Source organism: Amborella trichopoda, chromosome 11 (genome assembly GCF_054954075.1).
Source record: "Amborella trichopoda isolate Santa Cruz 75 chromosome 11, AtrichopodaSantaCruz75HAP2 v2.0, whole genome shotgun sequence".
Taxonomy (NCBI): Eukaryota; Viridiplantae; Streptophyta; class Magnoliopsida; order Amborellales; family Amborellaceae; genus Amborella; species Amborella trichopoda.
The window spans coordinates 34,019,307-34,037,055 of NC_142346.1; the positions used below are offsets into that span (position 1 = coordinate 34,019,307).

The 17,749-nt window shown below is 34.6% G+C and overlaps 1 long non-coding RNA gene across 2 annotated transcripts in view; it reads left to right on the forward strand.

Moving 5' to 3' along the window:
- LOC148779870 (uncharacterized) overlaps nucleotides 1–17,749 on the forward strand; it is a 28,298-nt gene that overhangs the window by 2,813 nt on the left and 7,736 nt on the right. Inside the window, exon 2 of one of the 2 annotated variants that reach the window (XR_016044671.1) lies at nucleotides 14,178–14,363. This is a non-coding gene — a long non-coding RNA (uncharacterized LOC148779870). Of the gene's footprint in view, nucleotides 1–14,177; nucleotides 16,343–17,749 lie in introns of those variants that run through there. The other variant, XR_016044670.1, reaches the window with a different exon arrangement.

Here is a 17,749-nt window from a genome sequence, read left to right on the forward strand (position 1 = left end):
GAAGCCATAGCGCTCCGGCAATGGAGGACTGCACTCCGACAGTCACAATGTGTGCGCTCCGGCATACTAAGAACTACGCTCTAGCAGTTCTACTACACTCTCCAATAGTCCACTCCAGCAATGAAGCCTTTGGAGCCACAGCGCTCCGGCAATGGAGGACCGCACTCCAGCATTCTGAATGCACGCTCCGGCAGTCCTAGTGTGTTCTCCGATAGTCATTTGTCTAACCCACAGTGCTCCGGCATTTTGAGAATATGCTCCCGTAGTGAAAATACACGCTCCGACAGTTCGCTCCAGCAATGACATCTCTAGAGCTACAGCGCTTTGGCAATGTAACACCGTGCTCCGGCATTGTGGCACTACTCTACTTGGGATCTGCTAATTGATTTGGTTTGTATGGGAAGGGCATTTCCATCCAAAGAATAAGAACTTTTTACCTTGGGGGGTGTTTATGAGGAAAGGTTATTTGCGGGAAAAAAGTGTGAGAAAAAAATAGGGGTGGGGGTAAGTTGCATATAGTTCATTTTGGGTTTTTTTGTAATTTTCCCTAAAAGAAGGCCCCACGTTGAGATATTGTGTCTCTCTTTTGCCAAAAACATGATCCTCTTCTTCAGGGCATGCCTCTTCACTTACACAGAGAGTCATAGAAAGCCTGGGAGGAGATGAAAAATATAGATACAGAAAGCCTTCTCTTAGAGAGAACAATAAGAGAGAGAGAGAGAGAGAGTTTTTATGGGGTTTATCATTGTGCCTTGTAGAGAGAGAAAATAGGAGAGAGATAAACCTAGACATGCAGAAAGCCTATGAGAGATAAAGAACTTAAGAGAAAAAAAAACCTAGAGAGAAAACTCTCTAGAAGAAGCCAGTGAGCCCAATAAATATTACTTCTTAGAAGAATTTTGTAACCATTATTTTTAGTAGTAGATCTTATCTCTTTCTCCCGTAGATGTAGCCTGAAAAGGTGGACCACGTAAAACATCGATACCAATAAGTTATTGAAAGAAAGACTTATATGTGATCTTACTGGGGGAAACATATTTTATTTTTCTTCTTTTCACCCCCCTTTTACTTTTCTTTTTCTTTTCTTTCGGCAAAAGATCACTTACAAGTAGTCTTATTACAATAACTCTTCCTTCAAAGAAAATAAAATCAACAAATCCAAGATCTTAAAGACCTTGATGCCACTAAACCAATTTTTTTTAAACAAAGAATATATCCACAATTCTTATGCTTAGGAATATAAAGACAATATAATTAAATATGGCAAAAAACAAAAAGAGATTACTGGAGATTACCTCAACCGGGCATATTATACTCCACACCGAGTCACCTCTATCTAATGGTGCGGGACCAACGATCAACCTTCAATCTCAACCGGGAAAGCAAGTTTAGGTTTAACTTCTAATGGAACTATGAACTCCTTTATCACAAATCTCAAACCCTTAGGTGAATCCCTTTAGTAACCTAGTTTGAGAGAAATACTTATTTTTTCTACCATAACCCTATCGTCTAAAAAAAAAAAAAACAATGAGAGATGAGAGATGAGAGATCATAAGAGACACCATGAGAGAGATGACAACTCTCAATAGCCTAAACCATTTAAGTTCTTTCACAATGTGAGAGAGAGAGATCTCAAAGATGAGATAGTGCGGTGTGTCCCTTTGGGCTGTCATTAGAGAGAGAGAGAAATTTTTCTTAAGACAGAGAGATAGAAAGATAATGTGTAAAGATTTTGGGTAGAGGTAATCCATTTTTATGGGCTTTGAACACGATTAGGGTTTTTTAGGGTTTTCCTTTATGTGCATCTTCCTATGAGATTGAATATAGACCATTGATCTTAGGTGACTTGTGGGGTGAGAGATTTGAGTTATCCATTCCATAAATGGGCATCAACATTATAGAAGGTGCCAGAACATTTATCCCCCATTCCTAAACCATTTCCCCATCAATAGAAATTAAATAAAATAATTTCCTTCATAATATAATGCTTATCAAAATTATGCACAAGCCTTATCATGTTTTCCAAAAATCATTTGAAAGCTTCCTCAACGTAAAATCTTTTCAAAATACTTCAAAGCTTTCTCTTCAAGCCAAAGCTTGAACTAACACAAGAAAAGTTTCATTAGGGTGGGGTGTGCCACCCTAGGTGGTACTTCATGGGCCCCACCCACATGCAATGGTGGGACAATTAACATATTGGGCCTCCCATGCAATATTAAAATTATTAAAATTAATTCTATGATTTTTAGAAATCTATAAAATCAAATTTGAATATTTAAATTAATCTAAAATCAATATTTATGTTTTTATAAATCTAAATTTGATAAATAAAAATCCAGAGATCAAGGGAAATTCAAATAATAATTCTAAAAATCATATATAATTAAAAAAAATATAATTAAATTCATTAGATGGGAAAATGATCCAAATGGTCTAAGAATTAAATAAATAAACGTTGGGGCACTCCACCTTCAACTGAAGACTACAGTCCATACTTGCTTTATCAAACCCACCCAGTATTTTTCATGATCCACAGTTCATGCAGGGGCTCATTAGTGGGTCACCAAAGTCTGGTCGATGAGCCAAGTGGTCGTAATCATAGTTTGTGGATTTCAGGCTCTCCCTTTGAGACGTACCAAGGTCACCTAGACCTGATGCGACTACAACTCCTATGACGCATAAGGATATGTCTCGCACATTCATAAGCTTCACCTTAAATGGTGGTTCGCTTTTTCGTGTGATGACTCGCGGATGAGGCTTTGGCCCCCGTTTCTGAAAACCACCATCACACACAAGGGTCACACAGTCCCTCGGCTTACTAATCCAAGCATCCTCCGATCTCATCAAGGGATAACCTATTAGAACCCTTATCGGATAGTTTTCTATTCCCAGGGAACATAGGTTTTTCCCTACCAACTGGCCTAGCTCGTCAAACTTAGTCTGGTATCAGCAAATATCGTTTACTTAGTATGGTCCACGAGGGACCACACTCTCACTGAGTTCATGTTCCACTATATCATTTCATTTTACAAGCACTCATAGGGCCCTTAATGGCCACACTCACCCAACAATTATTATTAATTTTATTTGCTTTATTGTACAATTTTTACTCATACACACACGCATTATTTTTACTGTATTTTGTGTCATATAAATATGATTTCCATTGCACAATCCGCATTCGTTTGAGTCCAACAAGTATGTGAGGTCGTAGCCTCAGCCAGCGAACTCGGCATGCCTTACAGTGATCAAACTAGCATGTTTCTTTATCCGAAAGTACCTTCAAGACTTGAGCACTGAGGATGAGCTCAATGCAGAATTAATTCCCAAAGAAGAACAACAGCCCGAGGTTGTTACTATAGAGGACCATAAGAGGGGAATATGATGATCAGCCATCCCTTTTAATAGCTAAGTGAGGGCTTTATGCCCACTTAGACTTAATGCTCCTGCGGCATTAGTGCCCAAGTTAGGACACATTTTTCTAAAGTTCGTCATTTAAAAGATTCAGAAGTTCACCAAGATCAAGGATCCTTAGAGAATTGCTGGTCCAAGTACCAACAGCCATCACTTGGCAAGTTTTTTATGCTTTCCCTACAACATAAAACTTATATACTTCCCCTTATCCAATCGCCCATTCTGAAAGGAGGGCTAAGATTGCCACAATCACAATGTCATGTCTCTACACTATTTTATTTCTATTTTTTTTCTACAAACTATTTTGACACCAATTTTTGGACGTCTAATCCTCTAGTAAACTCACACTAGAGAAAAATATAAATACAATATTTCCAATAAAATAAAATTATCAAAATACCCTTGAAAGATTGAAGTGGTATTTTGGTTATTATATTTTATTGAAAAATTTAGTTTTAATATTTTTTAAAGCTGCGCCCCAATGAGAAGATGATACATACCAAATTTCATATTCATAAAATTGTTATAAAAAAAACTAAAAATAAAATACTTTGAGACGTTGGATCTAAGATCAAACAGTGACTCTCTTGATCAAACTTGAACGGCTAGATGGTAGAGAAAGCATAGATCTTTTATGTTGTATGGGAAAGTATAGAAACCTTTCCGGGGACCACCAGGTCATGGAGTCATCAACATGTTAATGCAATGATACCTGCTAAACAGCATCCTTTGCATACCTAGTCCCCAACTTGCTAACTATGGCCTTGACTCCCCTACAATGGAGCAACTTAAATTTTAAGAATAAAATATAAATTTTGTTAAAACCCCAATTGTACTTAAAACATACTTAAAAAAATAAATACATTGGGGTAGATTAACATAACTCTTTTAAAAGGTAAAAGCTATTTGAACTTTGCAACCCGCAAGACAGATCAAAGGACCTTGAAACTAAAAGTAATCCTGAGTCTGAAGAGTCTAAGGTTCAAGTGAAGTATAGGACCTTGAAACTAAAAGTCATCCTGAGTCTGAAGAGTCTAAGGTTCAAGTGAAGTATTTCAAAGTGGGTTCATAAGGAACTCATCAACCATCATCATAGAAATGTCGAACACCAATTGAATTGCAAGGGTTTTCGAGCATAACTGAAATTAGGGCATCCCTGGCACTTGAAGATCGAGAAAGATGATCGCATTCCCAAGGAAATATGAGGAAGCCTTTACATGATCTTAGGGAGACATGCCGAAAGAAAGAAAGCACCACTGACTCTTCTGCTTTGCCTTCTTTTTCCTCTTCTTCATTTTCTACCACCAAAAATAAAAAAAGGAAAAAAAAATACTTTCATGCTGAAAATCCATAATGAAAACCCTTGTGATAAAAAAAAAAAAAAAATGTGACGAAAAAAGAAAATAGGCCATTAGGCTGAAAACCCGAAAAGAACCCAAGGTGATAAAATAAGGAATTCGCTTACTCTTTCTCCTTTTTCTCTCTCCCCATTCTTTCTAAGTCAGACTGGTGCCAGATCAAACTAGAGGCGCTTGAGGGTGTATGACTAAGGGTATCTCCAAGTAGACCTGAAGGACCTCGACCATTTGAAATTCATGGTCAGATAGAGGAGAAACGAAATTTGAAATCGGAAGAGATCCCAAACACTAAGGGCAGTTCTTGCGTCTTCCTTGAAATAGTTTGTTTGAGAACCATAAGTAGCCTTTCTTTGGACTGCGACATGAGGGCTAAGGATTTGAAGGGCAAAGGGCTACTTGATGATTTTCAGTCCAGAAAGTCTCAGCCAATGTCAGCTTAGCTCTTGAAAATTAATTAACTCAAAACTCACAGCCATAAAGTAAATAGTACGGAAAAATTGTTTTCCCAAATTTAGCTTGTAGGAGTCATATTTTGAATAGCAAATTATCATTGAAAAAATAAAATTTTAAAAAATAAATTCAAAAAAAGGTGTGGTTTCTATAAGGTTGCAACCTTAAACAATCTAATTATGGTGACCTCCAAATTTTATCATAACATGTAATTTTGTATAAAAAAATTATTATCATTATCTGAAAATCTATTTTCATATATAATTATAAACTTTTAAACTCCAAAAATGGTTAAAACCAAGTAGATATTTAAACATAAGAAAATCTTGAAATGGATGGTCTAGATACTATGGTGCAAGATGCACTATTTTTGGGACTCAAAATCTTTCTTTTTTTCGTATTCATATTTCTTGATATCAAGATGATTTGGTTTTTCAACATTAAAACAACCTTTTCCGATAAATTTTCGAGGTGCGTCTTTGATTCTACATTTTTAGGTTGCAACTTTATATAAACTTTTTCCTTAAAAAAAGTCCACTAAATGGGTCCCATGCCTAAATTTTCAAAATAAAAACTTTTCAAACATTTTAAAAAACAAATTCAAAGTTCTCAAAATAAGCCTCTCAATGGCAAATACCATTTTATGTCTACCACTTCATAATGTTAAAATATTTACCATCGTTAAATAAACTTAAAGTGCTGATTGAGTAATTTTTCAAAAAAATCTCCCATTCTTCAAAAACTTCTTTTTAATTTCTTGAATCCAATTTCTTAATTTATAAATTCTTAATATCAATTTTTTTAATTTCTGCTTCTTAATTTTCATTTTTCAAACTCTAAATGCCGGGGTGATTCTTAGTTGGATGATTTCGAAATTTATGTGTCTAGTCATTTCAAAAACTTTAAATTCTTTGCATAAATCATAATTGCACCAATATACTCCCTATTATAAAACATTTTCTAAAAATATTTTCGAAAACAAAAAAGTTAGATTAGACCTAGAAATGATGACATTGTCCCGTCATTTTAAAATTTAAATCCATGATCTAAGGGACTGATCCAAGATATCAATCGTGCAACGGGGAATAATGAAATTTAGGAATAAGAAAACATTTCTTAAAGCCTTCCAATCTAGGAACAACAAAACCTTTCTTAATGTTATCGAGAAATTAGAAACCTTCATAAATCTTCCAACAAATTCTTAGTAAAACCAATTTTCTACGACTTTAAAATTTTTTATCCATAGGAAGCGTTAGGTGCAAAAAGGATAAGGAATTTTGAGATAGAGCTAAATTTGGATTCAATTCATTTTATTTCATTCGGATTTTTAAACCTAAAATCGGTGTTAAGATAGAACTTATGCAGCAAACCCGACACATTCATTGGTAAGAACGTTCCCAAGAGTGCTATGTCTAAGCCCTAAGGTGCAAACTCCCATGGCGATTGAGTGGATGGCAGTCAATGTGTCGAACGCTCAAGTGGGACCACCATCCTCTCACCATTTGGTTCTAGGCTTTTCAAGTTTCCATCAGCCACAACTTCCAGGTTCTTTCTTCCCTTTGTTTTATAGTTCTTTATTATCTTCTCCATTTTCATTCATCTTTGTCTAAAAATTCCTTCTAAATCGATCGTGCTTTCTTACCCCTTTATTTTTTGTCTTTATTTGTGATTTTACACAAACCTAAGACGATTCAGTTGTAGAGAGTTTTTTTAGGCTGATTTCTTTATATATCTGAATTTGACGGAACCCACCACCTCTGACTTTTAGAATTTAAGTTTAGAAATGACGTCAAATAGATTGGACTTTGAGTAGTCTAGTCAATGCAGACACATTTATTATCAAGATCTACCCACTCAAAAAATCAGTGAGCAGTCTTGTCCACTTGAAACTAGTTCGATTGTAGGTTGAAATAGATAAAAAGTAGAATATATATATATATATATATATATATATATATATATATATATATATATATATATATATATATATATATATATATTTGCCCACTAGCCTACAACTATATATGAGCTCAACGGCCCAGATTAATGATCACAAATTTCATGTTTGAATTTTAGTTTTTTTTTCTATAAATCCAAATCACTTAAAATTTTGGACATGCATTCGTTAAAAGTAGAAGAATCCAATAAAAATATCAAAAAAATATTTTTTGTAAAATAAACTGACCAAATATAAAGTAGTCAAATTTTATTTTATAAATTATTTTTAAAATTTTTATTAGCTGCGTCTTGATGAGAAGAATGTATACTTAAAAATTCATGTAATTTTGATATATGGAAAAAAATTTAAATTAAAATATGAAATGAGTTTGTGACCGTCAGATCAACCTAGATTAAATCTGGATTGTTGAGCTTTGATGTAGCTGTAGGCTAATGGGCCTACACCATAATTTCCCATATATATATATATATATATATATATGGAAAAAGATGAGATTAGCCCACTAACACATATGAATATATGAGCCAAACGGCACAGATTGAATCTGGGCCGATCTGACAATCACGGATGTTTGGTAGTACTTAAATTTTATTTATTTTTCTACAGATTTAAATCACTTAAAATTTTAGGTGTGTGTTCTTCTTATCAAGATGTACTTAATAAAAATATAAAAAAAAATAGTTGTGATAAAAAAATGATCAAAATACCCCACGAAGCATTTCGGGGGTATTTTAGTCAATGTATTTCTTATAAAATATTTTTTTTGATATTTTTGAAGATTTATCTATTTTTAATGAGCACACGTCTAAAATTTCAAATAATTTGAATTTGTAGAAAAAAAACTAAAATTCAAACACTGTCGGACATCCGTGATCTTCAGATCGGCCCAGATTCAATCTGGGACGTTGGGCTCATATGTTCATATGAGCTAGTGGGCTAATCCCATCTTTTTCCTATATATATATATATATATATCAAAAGGATCTAGTTTCTATGTAGCCAAGCCCACATATGTAGAAATGCCGACCTCTTAATAAATCTATTTTTGAGATGGATTTTAAGACTTAACTTTTACGACATGTAATATCTAACATGGAGATCATTAAATAAATTTTAACAACTAGAAATAATAATTCTAATAAGAAAACATTTCGATCGTTGGTTTCCATTGTTTTTAGATGGAGCACCTACTTGCATCTATCTTTAAGATGGATGTTTTACACTTTTTGGACCACATGTAGAAATTCGGCCTAGCCCGCATGAAACAATTTTCCATATCAAAAAGCCCAATTTTGTTTATTCAGTTTGATAGGTCAAAATTGGCCAATCCGACAGGCCAAAAGCAGACAAACATTAGCTTTGATATGTTTCAATGAAACTCAATTTTTGTTTTGGATCAGATATGCCAAGGCACTAATTGGTGGTCATAGTCGGTCCAGGCAATCCAGTTCGAGAACAGAGGAATGGGCTAACAATAAGCAACACAAGATCCGTAGAGCCAATTATGGCCCAAACGCCATACAACCCATTATTCAGACAAATAACCCTAGTTTACCCTACAATATTCCTTTCTTAAAACATTCTTTAACACAATTTGAGGCTTGTTTTCGATCTCTATGGGGTGCATACACTTCTGAGAGAAAATGAAAGTATCCACTATTTGTCAGTATTAACGCATTTCCAATGGGATTTAGAAATAATCAGATTCAAAAGTGCTATCAGGCAAGTGGCCAGCACCTTAACCACGATTTTGTATGTACTCAAAGCAGGCCTATTGGCCTAAAGTTATTCCAAGACTCAATAGTGTCTTTCTTAGACACCAGGTGTTTTGTGCATATGTGAGATATGGGATGGAAATTTTTGCTTCTAAAACAAATGCTGACAAAAACTCACCTCAATTATTTGATAGAGAAATGTAGATCCTCTACTCATGAATATATTTTACCTAGAATTTTAATCTCTTGAAAAATCTCCATATTAGAATTAAATCGTCAAATTGATAAAGGCTTTGAAAGTTCAAGACCATACCCACTGGTATTGTTAGAAAGTGTGATAGGTTTGTTGGGTGTGTTTTCAATCATATACAAGGACTAGATGCATTATGACAGCCAAGCTTCATATGAGGCTTAATGAAATACCCCATATAATGCAAATACATATACACCTAAGGTTCTATGTACGCCTATCCATATGATATGTGGAGGAACAGATACGGCTTAATATTGACATCCATTGCTGGTTATGCACATATACTATGACTTACGATCGGTGATAAAAGATCATGAAGATGTTTCTATTAGAGACGAAACTCCGGAATGCTATATTCCCTAGCACAAACATGTCTCTCCACTAGTTACAGGAGGAGTTCTGGTTAGATGTGATATGACTATTTAAAAAGATCCATTGTAGTTTGAAATAATGGGGTTTTGACTGATGGAGCTTAAATGAAACCTCGTCATGATATATTGAGGTGAATTTCAAAATATATATATTAAGGCTTCATGCCTTAAGGTCTAAGGGTGATATGACTTGGACAATATTTGGACTTGGCTTAACCCATGTCCGTATTCATTGTCAGTTTCGATATGCTCTAATTGACACCCCAAAGGTCGATGCCTTCAGGACAAATTGAGACTCTCAGGAAACCATATCGGAGTGCTATAACCATTTTTGTTGAAGTTTCGTATTAGTCGAAGTTTGGATAGCTCAACGGTTGGAGCTTGAAGGCCCCATGTCTCATGCGTTCTAAGCATGATAATATTCGACTACTGATATAGTAATTTCTCCTTTAATGTGAGGAATTTCCCAAAAAATAGGACCGTTGGATCCTCTATCAGATCACCCTTAAAAGGTTTGGAAATGTTATACGAAGAAGAAGAAAATATATTCAACGGGATGAACACAAAGGTGAACTAACGAGTTATAAAAAGGGAGGATATGTTTAGGTCTTTCTCATCAGACAGCTCTACTGATCCACTAGATTGCATATTTAAAATTCAAAAGAGAGATGGTTAGCCACACCAGAGAGGCATGAATTTGAATTCGTGAATGGGTTAAGGGTCGACCACATTGGATAAATACAAATTCAAAGTTTGGGCGTGATTAAGATTGGGGTTAAGAGATTTACCCACGGTTTTAAATTCAAATCCATGAAATCTGTTCATTTGAATTAAAAGGTCAACTCACAAATTCGAATTCACGTAGAAGATAAGAACAAAATGATGATCCAACATGAAGGTGAGGAAGAGGATAAGCATCATCAAGAAATCAACGATGGGGATGATATCTGGTGGTTATCAAATAAAGATTGAATGTTATCATTTAAAGAAGGTTATAAAAGCCAAGTGAATCGATGAGAACATGGTTCAAATATTTTTCCCGGAGATAGGTACTTTTTGAGAGAATATATCTCATAGGTTGAGCAAGTACTGAGATAGAGTGGGAGAAAAGAGAAAGAAATCGATTTTGTGCTCTGAGAAACCCTCTTGAGGCCCTTTTTCTAAAAGCGACAAGGATGTAGGATTAGTATCGCTGCTATAGATCAGTTACATAGGCTGATATCTCATCCGATGTTATCTCCTTTTGTATGTTTGTACATCTTGTGTCTAAAACGAATGTACAAGTCTTAAGGCTATAATCAAGGGTAGTTGGTAGCATTATTTGGTCAATGTAAATTGTAACAAGGGATTAAACTCCTGGATCTAGTCCGTTCCCAATATATAATATGAAAAAACCTACGTTTTCTATGATATGGAATGCATGGGTGAATTTGGCCCCAAATGTATTGTCATCTGGTAAAGCATTTAATTGGAGTCTCGGCATGTTTTTAAATTATATTGCCTTTTTAAAACATCAAATACCCTTTTTTCATACGGCAATTAACATTTCAGAGCATCCAAGGCTAAATTGCGACCTTGTAGAAATCCTACCACAATAGAGTTAAAAGTGGATAAAAGAAATTAGAAGTCCAATTAAATTAGAACTCTTGGTTATATCTCTTAGGATTTAAGATATACGTGACATCTTTAGGATTCCTATCTGTTGTAGGATGCATAATGTTAGATATATATGGAATAAAAGCGAAAATAATATTTGTGCCCTATGTGGGGCCACCCTATGGGAAAGATGACTTCTTCTAGATAGAGAGGGATGGTCTCCCACATTACGAGGCAAGGCCTTCACATAAAGAGAAGCATTATTAGGAAAACCGGTGGTTAGCTTGGAACCGCTAGGGTTCGGAGTATAGTTAGGGGTGGTTTTGGGGATCCCCCAAAACATGGCCGGTTCGACCCCTAACCAGTTGGTTTTGAAATTTCAGGCCCAAAACCGACTAGTTAGGGGTCGAACCGGCCATGTTTTGGTCAAACCAGCCAATTTTTATGCTAACCCGATTGGTTAGAGAATATAACGGGTTTTATGAATAAATAACGGTACAATTAAAATAACGCCCGTTATTTTCAATTGCAGTCGTTATTTGATACAGGAATTCACATGTTGATTTTTTCAAGCTTTTTTTTATTCTTTTTCTTGCCATGTTTTTGCGTTTTTCATGCTTTATAGCTGTAAAACACTATTTATTGAAAAATCACGAGACTTTGTGGATTGAAATGATAGATTTTCACTCCTTTTGAAATTTCCACCATTTCATCAATGTCATCTTCAATAGTATATGGGTTTTGCTAAAATTTGAGGGTTTTTAATCCTAATCGAATCATCTAACATATACCTCTTTCAATTTGTTCAAAAAACAAAATATTGGGGGTTGATTTTGGCCCCAAAAGCTGCTGCTCGAATAACCTTTGTTCGATGCAAAAAGACAGATTTTGGATTGATTTTTTTGGTCGTTTTTTTATCAAATTGATTTGTATATTTTGATCGTCAAGGCTTCATCTGTCACATAAAATATGTATGTTTATTTATTATTAAGTAAAATTTTTTATATAAATTTTTTTTCTTGCTCGATTTCGTAGATTTGAATTTTTCATGATTTTTTCAATTAAAAAAAATACCAAATAACTTTTTATGATTTTCTGTTAAAGGGTGATCGAAGCCTTTACAATTCTTGTGTGTTGATTTGTTCGATTATCTTAATATTGAGGATCGTTTTTTGCTTGAAATGTTACTCGATTTTAGAAGTTTTTGAGAAATTGATTTTTCAAAAAAAAATTTATTTTGTAAATAAATTTATTATTTTTTATGAATATAGAAAACTTTTTCTATTTTTTTAAATAAAATAATATCTTTTGATAAAATTATTTATTTTGATAAAAATATGTTGTTTTGATTAATATGACAAAACCTCAGCCTCTCTACCTTGTGACATCTTGTCTTTTGCCAATGAAATTCTAGATGGACATGTAAAAGTTGGTGGATCAATTTCCCTTCTATTGTTTCTAATAGTGATCAGCAGTATCTTGAAGTGTTGTAAAACGTGAAACTAGAGTGCGTAAACATATATGTGTGCTTATATTTTTTAGTAATAAGCATATACTAATGTAATGTTTCAGCAACACCTGAATATCTAGAGTCCATAATCCTCTATGAATGCATTCTTGATAATTTTAACCCTCCATTGAATTGATTACCAAAGTCATTCTATAGGTAAAGCTACTTCTAGACTTCCATGATGTGCAACCCGTATCATCATAGTAGGGAATCAACAAGCTAGGGGATCGGGGTTCTCGGCATGGTGGTTTGAAACTTGGAATTAGGTAGAGCTACAGGCCATTGTGATTCTGGCATTTTCTGTGTACTCTTGTTACAAGAATTACTCGCTCCAAGAACAAAGTTGTATTAATTAACGAAAGTCATTGTGCCCTTCCAGAACCACGCAAAATGCATTTCAGCGAGGCAGATTGGGAAGTCCTGAGATGTCCTCATGAGGCCCCCCTAAAAAAGAAGTAAATGGAGACGAAAAAAAACCCTACAACAATACACTGGAATATTGTTTTAAATCATGCATTAACTGTTCTAGATTGAAGACAACACTCTAAAACAAAAACCCTGATGAAATATGGCAGAAAATTGAAATATACTTTGTTTTTTTGCAAATATTGATTTCTTTAGAAGAATAACATACGATCAAAAAATTTGAAAATACACAAAACTGATATTTTAAATCATACATTACCTTTATAGATTGAAGATAGCAACCTTTGTAGATTGAAGATAGCACTCTTTACAGAAAGAAATGTAATGGAATCTTAAAAAAGCAAACAAAATATATGTTTTCTTGAAACTCCAAGCCTTTTTCAAAAACTGCCAAAACTTTTGATGCTAGATCTCTTTGACCACAGTTTTTTAATGAAGAAATTGTGTTACAAATATGGTAGAGGGCTCCAACGGTTTTTTCACACAAATTTTGTGAATTTTGGTTGAGAAGATCGAGAGAAAGAAAAGAAATAACAGGTTTGGGGTTCTCTCTCTCTCTCTCGTACACTCTATCCATCATTTTTCATTCTCTCATTCTCTCTCTAAAAACACACCGTCAATTTCTTTGGGGTTTTTTCATTTTCTCTAAGAGCAACTTCAAATTTTCAGAGTAATGCGCTTCTCTTTCACCAGCTAAAGGTAGTTGTGTTCTTTCCACTTTGCATATCTCTAGGTTTTTCTTTATTTTGCATGCGTTAGGTGTATTTCTTGTAGTTTTTGGTTAATGGGTTTTCTTGATGTCTAATTTATTTAGTTTCTTTTTTTTTTCTCTGCTTTCTCTCTCCTTGTTGGTAGTGCTTATGCGTTAGTGACTGATTTTGTTTTCAGTTTGAATGGTTTCCTCTTTGTGTTTTTCCATGTATATTCATCTTAAGTTCTGGTTCAGGTTCTCAAGACTCAACCTTGTCACTAGCCATCTCATAGTGATCAACTTGCTTAAGAATTGCTATGACTGTCATGTTTTTAAAGTTGTAGAATCGATACCTTTTACTTAGGTTAGGATAACTAATGAAGATGCATTTAGTCTTGGAATCAAGTTTGATCTTATTTTGGTATGGGATTAGGACATTGGCATAACAGCCTCACACTCTTAAGTGGTCAAGGGACGGAGTAGGACCAGTGAAAATCTTATGAAGAGTAGCCTTAATGAGCGCACGGTTCAAGATATATTCTGCCACCAATATTGCTTCTCCCAAAAGTCAAGGGAGAGATTTGCATGGCCCATCATACTTCTCACCATCTCTACTAAGGTCTTATTTCATCTCTTAACAACTCCATTTTGCTGGTTTATATAAGGTATGGTTTATTCATGAATAATAGAATGCTCTTTGCACAAGTCCCCAAAGAGATATGAGGAGACACTCGCTGCCCTTATTGACTATTAGGATTTTTATCTTTTGGTTTTTTTGATTCTCTACCTTGGTATTATATTCTTTGAAACGCTCTAAGGCTTCAGATTTTGACTGCATAAGGTCAACATGGCCATTATCGCGAGTGGTCATCAATAATAATGATGAAATATCTTTTATCGCTTTTGGTTGCCACATTTATAGGACCTCATATATTGCAATGGATGATTCCTAAAATATTAAAAGCTTTATGTGCCCTGGTGGAATTTTTCCTGATCACTTTTCTTTGTACATAGGATTCACACACTTTTGATAAAACGCCTTTGTATTTTTTCAAAATATCATTTTTTTGTCTTAATCTCTCCCTTCTTTTGTAACTTGTGTGCCCTAATCACATGTGCCATAGGAAAGCATCAATCTCATGAGTTGGAAATGAGACATAAGTAACTTCTTCCTTTATTTCAATAGAATAAAACCCGTCTTTAAGAAGAACATTCATAACAACTTCACTGTAGCTCTTTATTGTCACCTTATTTGCAAAGAAGGTGACAAATCCAACCTAAGTCAGTTTTGAGATCGAAACCAAACACTTCCTCATATCAGGAGCATAAAGTGTTTGTTTTAAGACCCCGGTCTTCTCATTCTTCATTTCAGGTACATAGTCTTCAATTCTAAACACATAGACCTTTTGGGTTTCACCTATAAATCGTTGGGCCCCATGAGTTTAAAGTTGCAAAAACCATCTTTGTTTGACATGTGGAATGTAGCTCCCGAATCAAGACACCAATTTGTGCCCTTAGGGTCAGCTAACATGCTTTCAAACACAATACAAGCATATTCCCTATTTCCCTCAGGATTCCTATTGGACCTACAATTCTTAGCAATATGCCCAACTTTTGTGCATACATAGCATTGCCTCTTATCTCTCTTTCCCTAATAACTATTTTCTATTTCTCTCTCTCTTTTTTTCGTTTCATTACTCGTTTTCTTATTTTTGAATCTCCCCTTCCCCTTATTTGCCTTGAAGTAAGCTTTAGAATTTACCGAGTGCATTTCATCTTTAGGTGCCTGTGCATTGCAAGTATTATTATTTCTCTCCTCCTTGACGTTAAGCAAAGTGATGAGCTCCTCTAGCCTAGGAGCAGTTTTCCTAGTAGTAAGGAAAGATACAAAAACCTCCAAAGAGTTGGGGAGAGTATTTAGTATGTGAACCACTTGCATGGGTTCACCAGACACATCTTGATTACCTCCAATTCTCGAACTAGGGTGCACATGTGTTCGGCTATCTTTCTACCTTCGGCCATCTTTAGATCACTATACTTCTTCATGGCCAATCCATTCCTTGCAAGAAAAGGATCAGCAAATTACTTCTCAAGTCATTCATGTATCCCTTTTGTGGTTTTTATTGGCTCATACTCAAATGCATACATGTCATGCATGGCCCCGAGTAGGATATGCCTGATATGCCTTGCGAGCATTTTTTTACACTTCCAAGTGGCATATGCATCTCTCATGCCTGAGATGCATTTTCTCTAGGCTGAGATGGTGGAGTCTTGGTAAGGATAATATGTAAAGCCTCCTCATAAAGCACATAGCTTATTTTGCACTTCCATGAGGCATAGTTTGTGCCATCAAATATTTCGATCCTTAAAATTTCAGCAATGAAGCTTATTGCAGTCATGTATTCTTGTCTCAAGAACAATAAATACCTAAAATAACAAAATAAAATAGTGACAACAAGAAATCTAGCTCCGATACTAATGAAAGTGAACAACATAAACTAGCACGGATTGGTTTGAAATTTTTTTTTTTCTAAATCAGCTAGAGGACTTACAAAGATCCAAAGATTACAATATAAATTCAAATAAATAAAATAAAAATACAAATTTAAATTCTTATGTGCTACCCCTTTAACAATTCTTTATTTCAAGAACAAAAATTATATAATCTTTGACTTGGGAATAAAAAACATAAACTGCAGTAAAGTAAAAGTAGATGCCAAAAGATTTCTTCAATTGGACTTAATAGACCCCACTCCATGTCTCCTCCCTTGATGGCGTACAGAATCGAGGTCTTTTTTAGATCTCACAACTATGGGAAGCCTCGGCTAGAAACCCTTGAGAGATATGAGAGCAGTGGAATAAGCTAGGGCATTGGTTCCAAATCTAAAGTGTATGGGGTGTGTCCCCCTCTTTTCTTTCTCAATATTTTTCTAAGTATGGGAGAGAGGATGAGATGAGGCTAGATAGATGAGAGTGAGTGGTATGCCACTTTTGGGGGGAGAGAGAGAGAGATGGATGTGACTTATGGTGTGTAAAAAAAAAAAAAAAAACCCTTGGAGGCCTTTTATAAACTTGAGGGTTTCTAGGATTTAACAATCTTTATGAGATTTGATCTAGAACATTGATCAAAGAAAACCTGTGGGGTGAGATATATTAACTTTACAATCTATAGATTAGCCATCATGATCATATGAAGGCACATCCCTTAGTTTTCTTAACCTAATCCCATCAAATATTTAATACATAAAAAATATAATAATCTTTTCTTTTATTTCCATTTATTGTCTTCATATGCCTCTTTTCAAAATTCAGTTAGCCACTTTCAAAAAAGTTTCCTATCTTGATTCAATCACATATTAGCTCATGATACAAGCTTTTTGAAATAGAAAGAAAGGGTGCTAGAAGTGGGACGTGCCACTCAAGGGCACTAATGGGCCCCACACACCACCCCACATGATCTTTATAGGTGGGGCCCATAGAGAATAATGGGTGCCCATATGTATTTGTAATTTTAAAAACAATGAAATGATTTTTAAAAAACATGTATTTTTTTTTTTCTCTCTAACCTATTAAATGCAAGAAAATGCAATTTAAGCCTATTTATAAATTTGTTTTCATAAAATAAAATATCTAGATACTTTTAAAATTTTATTTTAATAATCAAAAAATTATGTATTATCAAATTAATTATTTCAAAAGTAATTTGATGGGAATCAAATCAAACTTCATTAAAGAAAATGCGAAAATACTAAGTTACTCCATCTCTACTCAATAAATCACATTCACTTTCTCAAACTGACCTAATAGTTTTTATAACCCACAATCCATCACAAGGGTTTATGATTCAGCAACCAAAACCAGCCAATAAGTGATGGAAATATAATCCTAGTCTATGGACTACAAGTTCCCTTTAGGGGCGAGCTTAGATCACACATGCATACGCACACATGTCACAATTAGTGCATGGGGGCTATCTTTCGCACATGTATATGCAACACCTCCAAT